Here is a 13,484-nt window from a genome sequence, read left to right on the forward strand (position 1 = left end):
TGTCCACCACCAACTCCTGGAGTTCACGCAAACTCATGTCCATCGAGTCGGTGATGCCATCCAGCCATCTCATCCTCTGTCGTCCCCTTCTCCTCCTGCCCCCAGTCCCTTCCAGCATCAGGGTCTTTTAGCAGAGCAGAAAAGTGGACAGAATTCAAGATGGGTGGCCTCTTGCATCCAGGCTCCTCTGCGGGCTGGCACTGTGTCTAAAGACCAGATCCCCATTTGGCAAATTAGCTACTCATTCATACCCTGAACCCCATGGTGCCCAAGATCTCCCTAGAATATTCTTGTGAATCAAATAGAAAGAAGTCTTATATTTTATGGATCACTTTTCCTTGCATGTGATCATGAGTTTGCACATTGTCATGAAAATACAAATGAAAAAAATCAGCCTCTCACCTTTCTCTTAACACAGTATAATATAATATTGTGTATAATACAATACTATGTGCTCAGCCATGTTTGATTCTTTGTGATCCTCATGAACTATGGCCTGCCAGGCTCTTCTGTCCATGGGATTTTCCAGGCAAGAATATTGGAGCGGGTTACCATTTCCTTCTCCAGGGATCTTCCCAATCCAGGGATTGAGCTTGCATCTCTTGCACCTCCTGCCTTGGCAGGCAGATTCTTTACCATTGAGCCACCTGGGAAGCCCACCCAAGATCAACTCACACAAAGCAATTATGAGTAAGAAAGAATTTACTAAATAATCAAGTACATTTCAATTAAAGATCCCAGGAAGTGTTTCACATTGTTGAACCCCAATACACATTCACAAATTCATAGCAGCGGTTTTGTCTTTTGGGATCCCACAAAATGGAGATTTTCTTGAGAATGACCAGGCTCCTCTTCTCCCTGGGATCTTCTCTGCATCCCTCAGTTTTCGCTTTGATGTTTCTATGTAACTATCTTTTCTTTGAAAGCCTGAAAGCAATTCCTGCTCTTTACCTCATGAGCAGTACTTTGACTTCTTTTTTGAAGTCATTATACCAATAGAAATCCTGGCTTTCTACTGAAACTATCTTAAAATATTACTTGTTTACATTCCTTAGAAAAAAATCTCATTCTTTTGCTAAGTAGAATATCAATATCTGTTGTGAAAACACAAGGATTGTTTCACAAGTAAAGGAGCAGTTTATGTATACACATTAGTATGGATTTATGTCTAGTTTTATATTTCTAAAAATGTCAATTTTTGTTGACCTTAGTAGTTACATTTCTACATTTCTACTTCCAGATGTAGTCTTTATAAATGGCTCCTAAAATATCTACAGAATCGCAGAAGACTGTGAAAAAGCAAGTGGGACCTCAGACCACGCTTGCTTGCTCTTAGTCGTGTAACTGTTGACGTCTCTGCATTTCTCTGACATTTTATGTGTTAAACACAAATAGTAACACTGCAGTCATTATATAGCTTCCATCATAGCCTGCCTGAGACAAGGAAATGTTGTAAAAGGCTAGAGTTGATTTTCCTTCTTTTTTTCCTCTATGTTTTGACTTCACTGCATGGCATGAGGGATCTTAGATCCCCAGAGATCAAACCCACGCCCCCTGCAGTGGAGGCAAAGTGTCCCAGCCACTGCACTAGCAGGGAAGTCCCATGGTTTTCTTTTGAGAAAGATGATGAATCTTAGTTTTTAGGTCAAGTCCATATGTTTTTTAAACCCAAATGAGTTCTGAATCTTGATAATTGTGGTTTGCCTTAAAATTTCATCTCTCAGTATATATTCTATTGAGAATTAATTCAGGAGATGAGCTTGTTATCCCAGGTAACGATCATTTCGCCTTTCAGTAGCATTTTTCTATAAGATGATTATAGCTAAACTATAAAGCAAAAGGTAAGACAGACTCTCAAATAGACTCAAATAGAATTTTCTTATGTGGGAAACTCCTCAACTAATTCATGGCCACTAGCACCCTGACTAGAGCGTGGCTTCAGGGTGACTCATTTTAAAACACGCCCCTCGCCTTATTTTTTGACAAGTGAAATTATCTGCAGATAAAGTGAGAGAAGACTTCCCCAATGGCTCAGCAGTAAAAGTATCCACCTGCAAAACAGGAGACTCAGGAGACATGAGTCTGATACCTGGGTCAGGAAGGTCCCCTGGAGAAGGGAATGTTTACCCACTCCAGTATTCTTGCCTGGAAAATTCTATGGATAGAGGAGCCTGGTTGCTACAGTCCATGGGGTCACAAAGAATCAGACACAACTGAGTGACTAACACACACGCACACACACACACACACACACACACACAGGTGTTTCTCATGACTTCTAATTTTTGCAAAAAAGAAAATGCCAAATTCATCCTGAAATTCTTATATTTTCTTCTGATTAGGTAAGTTCCCTTTTTTCATTTACTACCTGATTATTTTGGTTTGAAATACAGAATTACCTTTATTTGAAGGGTGTATATCTTTTAGGAAACCATTTTGAATTTAAAATAACCTTACATAAATATCAATAACACATATTTCTGTGGTTATATCAATGTTCTCTCACTAGGCAGAATGTCTTTTTCTCATCCTGGTGAAAAATGCTGAAACGACATACAGAAAAATAATTGCTTAAAATGTTAAAGCCATTTACTATTTCATCACACTTCTTAAAAGTATATTTTATGGTTGAACATTAAATGGAAGCAAATAATTCAACATTGTGCAGATATAATCGACCACTTTTGGAACCAGGAATTCCTCTTGAAGGAAGTTTTACTAAAAATACTTTTAGTGTGTATAAAACTGACACTGTATATTTTTTACCATAAAAAATACACTGAATGATTTTATTGATCTTTTAAAAAAATTAAATGTGAGCCTTTTATAGATCTTAGAATTTTAAATAAGTTTGAAATTGAGTCTAATACATTTAATAAAATGTATTATATTTTACAGTATTAGATTTTATTTTATTGCAATATAATTTACTATAAATCTAATAATTTCTAATTTATTATAAATCTAATAATTTCTAATCTATTAGAAATCTAATAACTTTATTAGATTTTAATGCATTTATTAAATATTAATAAAAACATATTACATTTAATAAATGTGATACTTATATGTACAAAATAATATAATTATTTAAATATTTTTCCAATAGCTATTATTTATTAACTGCTTACTATATGCCAGGAATTGTGCTTAACAATTTATAGGCATTATCTTCTCTAACACCCACAGCAACCCAATGAAATAAGTATTATTACTTTGCCCGTTTTAAAATAAGAGCCCCTAAACCTAGAAAGATGAAGAATCTTGCCACAGGTTACTTGGTGGGATTAGAGTCACAGCTGTTTATCTGTGAATAAACAGCTCAGATTCTTAACAATATGGGACTCTCCCACAATACCCTGACAGGGTTTTATTTCCTTATTTCTTTTGTCACAAAAGACTTTTATCTAAGTGCTTCTGGCTACTACTCTTCTTTATGATGTTAAAAATAGGTGCAGAAATTTATATGATAAGAGCATGACATTTGAAAATACTTCTCCTTGATTCCAATAATGTAATCCCAATAGAGGCACCTCATCGACTTTGTCTTCAAAATGACATGCTTTGTAGAAATGCCGCCACAGCCTTTGTGAGGTGACAAGGCTGACCTTTCTGCTTTAAAACCAGGTGTGTCTGGTTGAATAGAAAAATCTCAGGAGAGGGGTCCTGGTAGTAACTCTCTTCCATGGACTTAGAAGCTGTGAAGCACTGTTGTGTGGAAGAAGCCATGTGGGTTTCATATTTATTCCAAGTAATGATTTGGGATTTTCCAGTCTAATAATACATCACAAAATTAGTGAGCCAAAAATTTAAACTAGGCTTTAAAATAACTTTCTCAGGAGACTTCTGCTTCATTACCAACTCCAGTTCTCCATCCTGAAAACGGAAATTATAACATAGACATACATAGGTATGTAATGTAGACATACCATAATGGGAGGTTGTGAATGATTAACCATATGCTTTAGCTTATTGAAGTCGTAGATTATTACTGAGGATCCCTTTAACCTCTGCTCCACTCTGCCTGAGGGGCGGAGGGCATGAGCTAATGGGTCTGTTTGCTTTCATTCTAAGTACATGATCTTTACCGAATTTGAACACCTGCACTAGCCCATGCTTTCTGGTGGAAATCAAGCAGAATGAAACATAATACCCAGAGAAAATGCGCTAACTGGTTCAAAACAGACCATTTACTCTTGAATATCATTTGTGTGTATTTTGCCGTCGTTATTACTAGTTCCTAGTCAATCTTTCCCCAGATTCCTAACAATCTATCTTGGAATAAGCCACCGGCTAACTGCAGCCATGAAATTAAAAGACGCTTACTCCTTGGAAGGAAAGTTATGACAACCTAGATAGCATATTCAAAAGCAGAGACATTACTTTGCCAACAAAGGTTCGTCTGGTCAAGGCTATGGTTTTTCCTGTGGTCATGTATGGATGTGAGAGTTGGACTGTGAAGAAAGCTGAGCGCCGAAGAATTGATGCTTTTGAACTGTGGTGTTGGAGAAGACTCTTGAGAGTCCCTTGGACTGCAAGGAGATCCAACCAGTCCATTCTGAAGGAGATCAGCCCTGGGATTTCTTTGGAAGGAATGATGCTAAAGCTGAAACTCCAGTACTTTGGCCACTTCATGCGAAGAGTTGACTCATTGGAAAAGACTCTGATGCTGGGAGGGATTGGGGGCAGGAGGAGAAGGGGACAACAGAGGATGGGATGGCTGGATGGCATCACTGACTCGATGGATGTGAGTCTGAGTGAACTCCGGGAGTTGGTGATGGACAGGGAGGCCTGGCGTGCTGCGATTCATGGGGTCACAAAGAGTCCGACACAACTGAGCGACTGATCTGATCTGATTATTCATCTGCCAAAACACTTTTGTCCTTCCTGATCACCTCTTCCCTGTTACAGCCGCATGGTTAGCTCACAGACTTCAGGTCTCTGCTCAGTTGTCACCTGAAAGTTGACATCCACCACCTCTCCATCCTGAAGAGCCACGCTCCATCCTCTTCTGCCCACACTGGCGCTCTTTATCCCTTTGTCCTGCCTTATCTCTCCTGAGTGATCAGGATCCCTCAGCACATCGTGTTTGCTTGTGTGTTATCCATCATCCACTCTGTAAAGGGAAACTGTGAGATCAGGGAATGTATACATGGGGCTCATTGTCATCTTCTCAGAACCAAAAGTGGGCTTGGAGCAATTTGGGCATTCACTGAATATATGCTGACTAAATGTGGTATTTCTGCTGAATACATCCATCTTCTTAAGTGGCTGTTTCCAGTAATCACTGATGTGGTCTGCATTAGATTTTTGACATTAATAAGCAACATAAAGGGCTTACTAGGTGGAGAAGTGGTAAAAAAATCCACCTGCCAATGCAGGAGATACAACAGATGTGGGTTTGATCCCTGGATCAGGAAGATCCCCTGGAGTAGGAAATGGCAACATGATCCTGTATTGTTGTCTGGAAAATTCCATTAACAGAGGAACCTGGTGGCCTACAGTCCACGGGGTGGAAAGGAGTTGAACATGACTGAGTGACTGTGCGTCCATGCATGCACACAAGGTACAGAAAAGTCTTGTCCTTCAGGAAGTCTTGCAAAACAATTGTAACTCACTAAAGTATAATTTTAATTTGCTGTGTAAACATCTGAAGAGAAGGTAACGGAAACACTTGTCTCTGACCTAATATCAGTTTTCTTATGTATATATATAAATCTGAATTTATTTTAAAATCTCCTTGGCATACATGATCTAGTGTAGATCTGAGGTTCATAGGTACCTGAGTTCCAGTCTGAATAAACCATTTGCCAACCAAGTATTGCTTGAACTATAAATTATGGAATAATAATACCTATTTATATTTTTTTTTCTCATGAGAGTTTATTAAATAAGACCATTTTAAGATCAGATCATCTAGGAAATTAATGACAGATGTACATTAGGTATCCAATGTGTGTTCCTTCCTATCAAAGCAAAACATATACATTTTTATCCAAAAAAAACAGGAAAATGTGTCAAATCTCTATTTTTACTCCTTTCAAAGACTAGTCACCACTAAATGCTTTGTGGGTACATCTGCTGTTGACCAAGCTCTGAAAGACTGTTTCTTCCACCTGCCTTCTCATTCCTGTGGCTCTCTCTGATCCTTTGCAGTTATGTCTTTATTTGCTCTTGAATTGCCTGTCGTCTGACAATTTCGTCCATACTAGTGTCTCTAAGGATTCTGCTCCTGTCCCATCACTCTCCTCATCCCATAATTTTCCCCCAAGTGGTTTCACTCATTCTCTTCATTCTATTACAATGTATATGCTAATGGCTCGCAGGCCAGCTCTATCTTCTAAGATCAGGCCCCCATAATCACCCTGTACCCTGATGGCTTCAATTCGGGGCCTCTAATAGAACTGAACAGGAGACTATCATGTCCTCCAAATGAAACTGTTCTTCTTGCTGTATTTAAATGTTTGATGATTGGATGGCAAGAAGGAGGAGAAGGGAGAAGACAAAACTGGTGACTGGTTTCCAGGTAACACGATAGCAATAATCGAGAAAAAGAATAAGGCGACAGTGACGTTCTCATTCTCAAGTGTGATGTTGGTTAAACGGATGTGTAACTTTCCGGAAAAGTCTGGCAGGTGCTATTTTAATTAGGGAATCAAAGTTAACATCAGAGAAACGAGTCACATCAAACTTGATAGGATGCAATGAAAAGAACACATTGTCACTTTCATGATATTTGCTTCAAAGATGTGTAACCTGAATCAAATCCTATAAAAACATCAGAAAAACCTAAATGAAAGCACATTCTAGAAAATGTCTGGCTTGTAATCTTCAAAAGTGTCAAAGTTATGAAGCCAGGGAAAGGTTGAGAAGACATAACCAATTTTAAAGCATGGTTTTGATCTGGGTCATTTTGCTATACAAAATGCTGTTGGGAAAACTGGCAGAACTTGAATGGTATCTGAGGATGATACTCTGGAAATGTACCCATTTTTATTTCTTATGTTTGTTGGTCTTATTGTGATTAATAGGAGAAAAAAAAAGTGAAAATTGATAGTTGCTCAGTCGTGTCCGACTCTTTGTGACCCTGTGAAATGTAGCCTGTCAGGGTCCTCTGTCCGTGGAATTCTCCAGTCAAGAATACCCGAGTGAGTTTCCATTCCCTTCTCCAAGGTATCTTCCTGAACCAGGGGTCAAACCCAGGTCTCCTGAATTGCAAGCAGATTCTTTACCATCTGAGCCTCCAAGGAAGCCCAACATAGGAGAAGGTCCTTATTTATAGGAAATATACACTCTAATATTGAGTATGATGGACAACACATCGACAATTTTTCTGAAATGCATTGTGGGAAAGAAACTCCTTTATATTGTATTTATAGTGTTTTTTTTCCCTGAAATCTTCAGATTGTTTCAAAATAAAAACAATTACTTAAAAAAAAAAGATTCAAATTTTTCTCATTGCTACACAACTGTGGGGAGATATGAGCTATATGGCAACACAATCAGACTGATGTCTCTGAAAGGTCACTCTGGCTGCTCCAGGAAATATATTTGTTTTGCTTTGTTTTTTTGACCACACTGTACAGCCTGTAGGATCTCAGTTTCTTGAACCTGTGCCTTCCTGCAGTGTCAGTGCAGAGTTTTAACCATTGGACCACCAGTGAATTCCTGGAAGAATATTTGCTAAGTGGGAGAGTGGAGGGATCATAGCACCCAGGGCTTCCCCTATGGCCCATCGGGCAAAGAACTCACCTGCAATGTGGGAGACAGAAGAGATATGGTTTTGATCCCTGGGTCAGAAAGATCACCTGAAGAAGGAAATGGCAGCCCGCTCCAGAATTCTTGTCTGGGAAAGCCATGGACAGAGACAGGACTTAGTGACTAAACAACAACAAAATTATTTACATTTAAAGGCTTGATTGGTTAAGAATCCACCTTCCAATGCACCGGGGCACAGGTTCAATCCCTGATCTGGGAAGATCCCACATGCCAAGGAGCAAATAAGCCCCTTCACAGCTACTAAATCCAGCATGCCTAGCGCCCATGCTTTGCAATAAGAGAGGCCACCACAGTGAGAAGCCATCACACCACAATTAGAGAAAGCCCTCCCTCGATGCAACTAGAGAAAGCCCACAAGCAGCGAGGATGACCCAGCATAGCCGAAAACAAATACATTAAATTTAAAAAATATTAAAAAGCAGAGACATTACTTTGATGACAAAGGTCCATCTAGTCAAAGCTATGGTTTTTCCAGTAGTCATGTATGGATGTGAGAGTTGGACTATAAAGAAAGCTGAGCACCAAAGAAATGATGCTTTTGAACTGTGGTGTTGGAGAAGACTATTGAGAGTCCCTTGGACTGCAAGGAGATCCAACCAGTCCATCCTAAAGGAAATCAGTCCGGAATATTCATTGAAAGGACTGATGTTGAAGCTGAAACTCCAATACTTTGGCCACCTGATACGAAGAGCTGACTCATTGGAAAAGATCCTGATGCTGGGAAAGATTGAGGGCAGGAGGAGAAGGGGAGGACAGAGGATGAGATGGTTGGATGGCATCACTGACTCCATGGACTTGAGTAAGCTTCAAGAGTTGGTGAGGGACAGGGAAGCCTGGAGTGCTACAGTCCATGGGGTTGCAAAGAGTCCGACACAACTGAGCTGAATCTAAAAGAGACATTGGGATATATCTATCCACATCCATCTATCTATAATATTCTTTCTGGAGAAGGGAATGGCAACCCACTCCAGTACTCTTGCGACCACCACTCCCTACCCCAAGCTAAGGTCATAATTCTCATTATTCCAGATATATTTACTAATTATTTCATATTTAATGTTTAAAGTACTACTATAATAATACAGATATCACTTTAATATTTAAGAGAATTTCTGGGTTTATGTTAATTAATTGAACCACCCACAATGCAAAATTAAGCCTTCTCTTTCATAGGTAAGAACTGTGCCAAACTTTTGGCAAAGTGTAATTTTTTCCCCCTGAAACATCAATTCAATCTGATCACTAGTTTCTAATAAATTTAATTCTGTTATGACAGCTTCAGAACCTGAACCTCTCTTGATAAAATTAAGTCAACCATCTGTACCTTGCTTTCTGCAATGGCATACCCCCAAAATATTCAGTATACATCAAACAATATTTTAAAGGCAATCTGGGAAATACTTTTTGCAAGAACCAACTGATCAATTTTATTTCAGCTAACTGTTCTCTGATTTGTCACTGGTTAAATTTAGATTTTATTAAATCTTGAGTTTCCTATCACAGTAACTCAAAACATTTATATTTCAGAAGAAGGCTGGTTGCTAACACCCTCCAGAATTTATTCAATGAAACCATCTTTAAAACTATATTAGATTATTTTATTTTGTCCACACCCTGTACCATGCTAGACTTTAGTTCCCTGACCAGGGATTGAATCTGTGCCCCAGGCACTGGGAGTGAAGAGTCTTACCCACTGGACCACCAAGGAAGTCCTAGATTATTTTTTAAATGGTAAAAAAAAAAAAAAAAATTACTGTTAAATGTATTTTGATTACAAAGTAGTTCCCAAATATGGTCCCTGAGTGTAATATTGTCAATGATTCTAGGTCACTGTTCAACATTGTTTTTACAATCAGGCCAGCGAGGCTTCAGGGAACAGACCAAAAAGTGGAGGTTTTCCACAGATGGGCAGGGAAGGAAAGGCTGATCTGATCAATAGAGGAAAAATAAAAAAGTGCAGGAAGTTGTGCGGTTGATAAGAGGGGGACTGTGTTGAGGCCACCACACCCATCACATGCCAGACGAGGAAGGCTCTTGGCAGCCATGCCAAGGGATTTTAGACTTTGTGGGCAGTCGGAGAGAAAGGCAAGATGGTGCAAGAGAAGTAACGTGGGTAAGAGATCAGAGCGGTGGGACTGTGGACTGTGAGGTTGGTTCCGCCAACTCTTAATAGTGCTGTCAAGAACTGGAAAGGCACAGAGGCTTCCCTGGCGGCGCAGTGGTTAGGACACTGCACTTCAATGCAGAGGGCGCAGGTTCGATCTCTGATTGGGGAACTGAGATTTGACAAGCTGCATGGCACTGTCAAATAATTTCAAAATTAAAAAAAAAAAAAAAAGACTGGAAAAGTTTGGATGTATGGGAACCAATCATAAAGTGCTATGAGGGTAATAGTAACTGTGAGTTTTTATACTTAGCTGTTTAGGATACATTTTCACATATTACAGAATTACATCCTTAAAAGTATTTATCCCTGAGAACACAGAGGACCTGGGAAGCCTTAAACACCTACAAGAGGAAGCAGTTAGTGGCTGCTCTGGGATTAGAATATAAGCCTGAGAATCAGGGCACCAAATTCTACTCAGTGTTTTGTTTCTTCTGCAAGATAACTGTTCCAGTGACAGGGCTGTAAAGCCTGCAGAATATTCCCACCTGATTTGATGGCAGAATAGGGAAGCAGAGTTTAGAGCTTAGAGCTAAAGACCTAAGACCTTAGAGCTAAAGACTGGTGGCCCAGACAGTAAAGAATCTGCCTGCAATGTGGGAGACCCAGGTTCAATCCCAGGTTCAGGAAGAGCCCCTGGCAAAGGGCATGGCAACCCACTCCAGTATTCTTGCCTGGAGAATCCCACAGACAGAGGAGCCTGTTGGGCTACAGTCCATGGTGTTGCAGAGTCGGACGTGACTTAACCAAACAGCAACAATGACGCCATCCGCCTGCTTTATCGCAGTCTTTCTCATCACGTGTGCTGATAGGAAAGCAAAGGCCCAAGTGCACAACCTGTTGGTGCCTTTCCTCAGTGGACACTGAGACTCCAGGGTCTCCGGGGTCAAGCAACCACCGCCTGCCTCCCCACAGTCTCTGCATCCACATCTGAGCACATCCTGACCTGACTTCTGGATCAGGCCCCAGCAACATTGTTGCTGTTGAGTTGCTAAGTTGTATCCAGCTCTTTGTGACTCCATGGACTGCAGCACACCCAGAAGTGTAGCCCTGTGCATAAAAATTGAGAAAAAAAAATTGAAACTCTGACACTTGCAATGTAGAAGAGGATAAGCAATCTGGTCAGAAATAAATGGAGAATTAGTAGAAGCAGTTTCTATTATCAGCTCTGTTCCTGACTTGCGGTAACCTTGAGTAAAGCTCTGAATTCTGTGATTTCCCCATGTGTAAAATAAACAATGAAAAGATTTTCAAGGTGCCTTCGAGCTCTAAAATTCAGTTATATTTCAAATGGAAAAATCTGCCTGAAGGCATTATCACATTGTTTATAGTTTTCCAATAAACTACTTTTCAATAAATAAACCGCCTAAGGCCACTCTGAATAACAGTCCCTTTCTCTGCCCATCTCTTTTCCCCCTCTCTCTGCCATTCCCTCATTTCAAATTAATGACACACGAAGTGTACACTAATTATTTTATCTGCTGCACTGAGTTTTGACTTGACTGCTCACATAACTCAAAGTCATTCTCCGCTTCCCATACTTTCTCACCTGAATTAAGGTGCGCCTTCACTGGAGGACTGAGGATGCAGGCTAGGGAAGGAAATGTCACCCCCTTGCAGAGGGATTCTTGGAGAAGGTGTTTTATTGGCATGGCTCCTGCCAGGACTCTGCAGTTGTCTTATCTGCATGGAGCAGCTGGCGGGTGAAAGTTGTGCATCGCGTTGATTGATCTTGTACATATTTTGAAGTGTGTTTATATCTGTCAGTGAGTTTTATAACATCTCCCTCGTGCTTTACATCAACAGCTTTAAGTAGAGCTCATGGTGTTCATCTGCCATTCAAAATAGCAGAGGATACTTTTATTCTTTTTTCTTATGTAACAATTATTTGCAGGATTTTAAGGTACCCATTATGCAAACTAATATATTATTACAGTGGGTCAGTGGCAGCTGTTTGGAGCATACCATCACAGCAATTTGCTTTAAAATGACAGCCTCATATTTATCCCGTCGGATACTAAATGCAACAAAGACACCTTCTATAAAACCTTCCCAACCAGTTAACTCAGTGCTTTAAAATGGTTTGCCAGATGTTGAGAAAGTATATCAACTGCCTTCCTTTCCTCTTTGAAGCTAAATTGTCCTTATTGAACAACATTGTGGAATTAATCCCTGTTGGTTTTCTAAACAATAAAGCTCTTCACACACACACAAAAAGCCATTTCTGAAGTTATAGAAAGTAAACACATTTAATAGCTTAGGTACTGAGAATGTCTAACAAGGACTTGGCACTTTGAATCACTTCTCTAAATACAGTAGATATTTATTGACTTTCCATTTATAAGCTTATTTATGCAGATAATAATTTATGCCACCACAGATACTAGTACTGAATGGTGATTGTTATTACTAATTACTGAAAAAGAAAATATTATTTAAAACATTGTACCATCACATCGTAATTCTAAGAAACTGGTATTATGTGACTGAGATAATAATTCAACCTCAGCTTGCTCTTATAAATCCTAGATTTATATGGATTTTGCTTAATCCTCTAGGAATTACTCCATAAATTCTATGAATATATTCAGTTCAGTGTATTTTCATTCGGTTCACTGTTTCTTTTATTTCCCCGGAGACTTCCTCTTTGGCCTCAGGATTGTTTGGAACATATTGTTCGGTTTCCTAGCGCCTGGACTTCTCCTGTCTTTGTGTTATTGATTGCTAGTTCAATTCCACTGTGGCCGAGGAACACATTCTATACAACTTCGCTTGTTTTAAATTTATGGAGATTTGTTTTCTGAGCCAGGGTAAAGTCTATCTTGGTAAATATACCACCTGTACTTGAAACGAATTCATGTCTTTTGCCAAATTTGGGAACTATTTAACTATTAAACTCCGTTTTTAGTCTTGCCATTGTCCTCATCCTCACCCAGGACTCCCATAACACATGTTTTAGGTGTTATAACCACACAGGCCTCTGTTGATCTGCATCTTTTCCATCCGTTTCTCTCCTTTTTACATATTTATTGCTGTTTAGTCTCCAGGTCATGTCTGACTCTGCAACCCCATGGACTGTAGCCCACCAGGCTCCTCTGTCCATGGGATTTTCCAGGCAAGAATCCTGGAAAATCTTGCCGTGCCCTCCTTCTAGAGATCTTCCCAACTCAGGGATGGAACCCGTGTCTCCTGCTTGGCAGATGGAGTCTTAACCACTGAGCCACCCAGGTGTTGGCTTCTTGTAATACATATTCAGTGATACATATTATTCTAACTTCAAGTTCACTGATTTTCTTCTCTTTCTCATTCTTTTGTTGACCACATCCAATGGGTTTTTGATTTCACTTATTATATTTCATAGTTCTAGTACCTCCATTCGGTTCTTTATATCTTCATTTTCTTTCTTGAAACTTGTTTGTTTGTGCTTATGATGTTGAAGCATTTTTCTTGTGGCTTCTTTAAAGCCCTTGTCAGATAATTCTAGCATCAGTATCATGTTGCTGTTTGGAGTCTGTTATTTGAATGTTCTCATTTTAATCAT

This window comes from Bos indicus x Bos taurus, chromosome 24, assembly GCF_003369695.1.
Source record: "Bos indicus x Bos taurus breed Angus x Brahman F1 hybrid chromosome 24, Bos_hybrid_MaternalHap_v2.0, whole genome shotgun sequence".
NCBI lineage: Eukaryota > Metazoa > Chordata > Mammalia > Artiodactyla > Bovidae > Bos > Bos indicus x Bos taurus.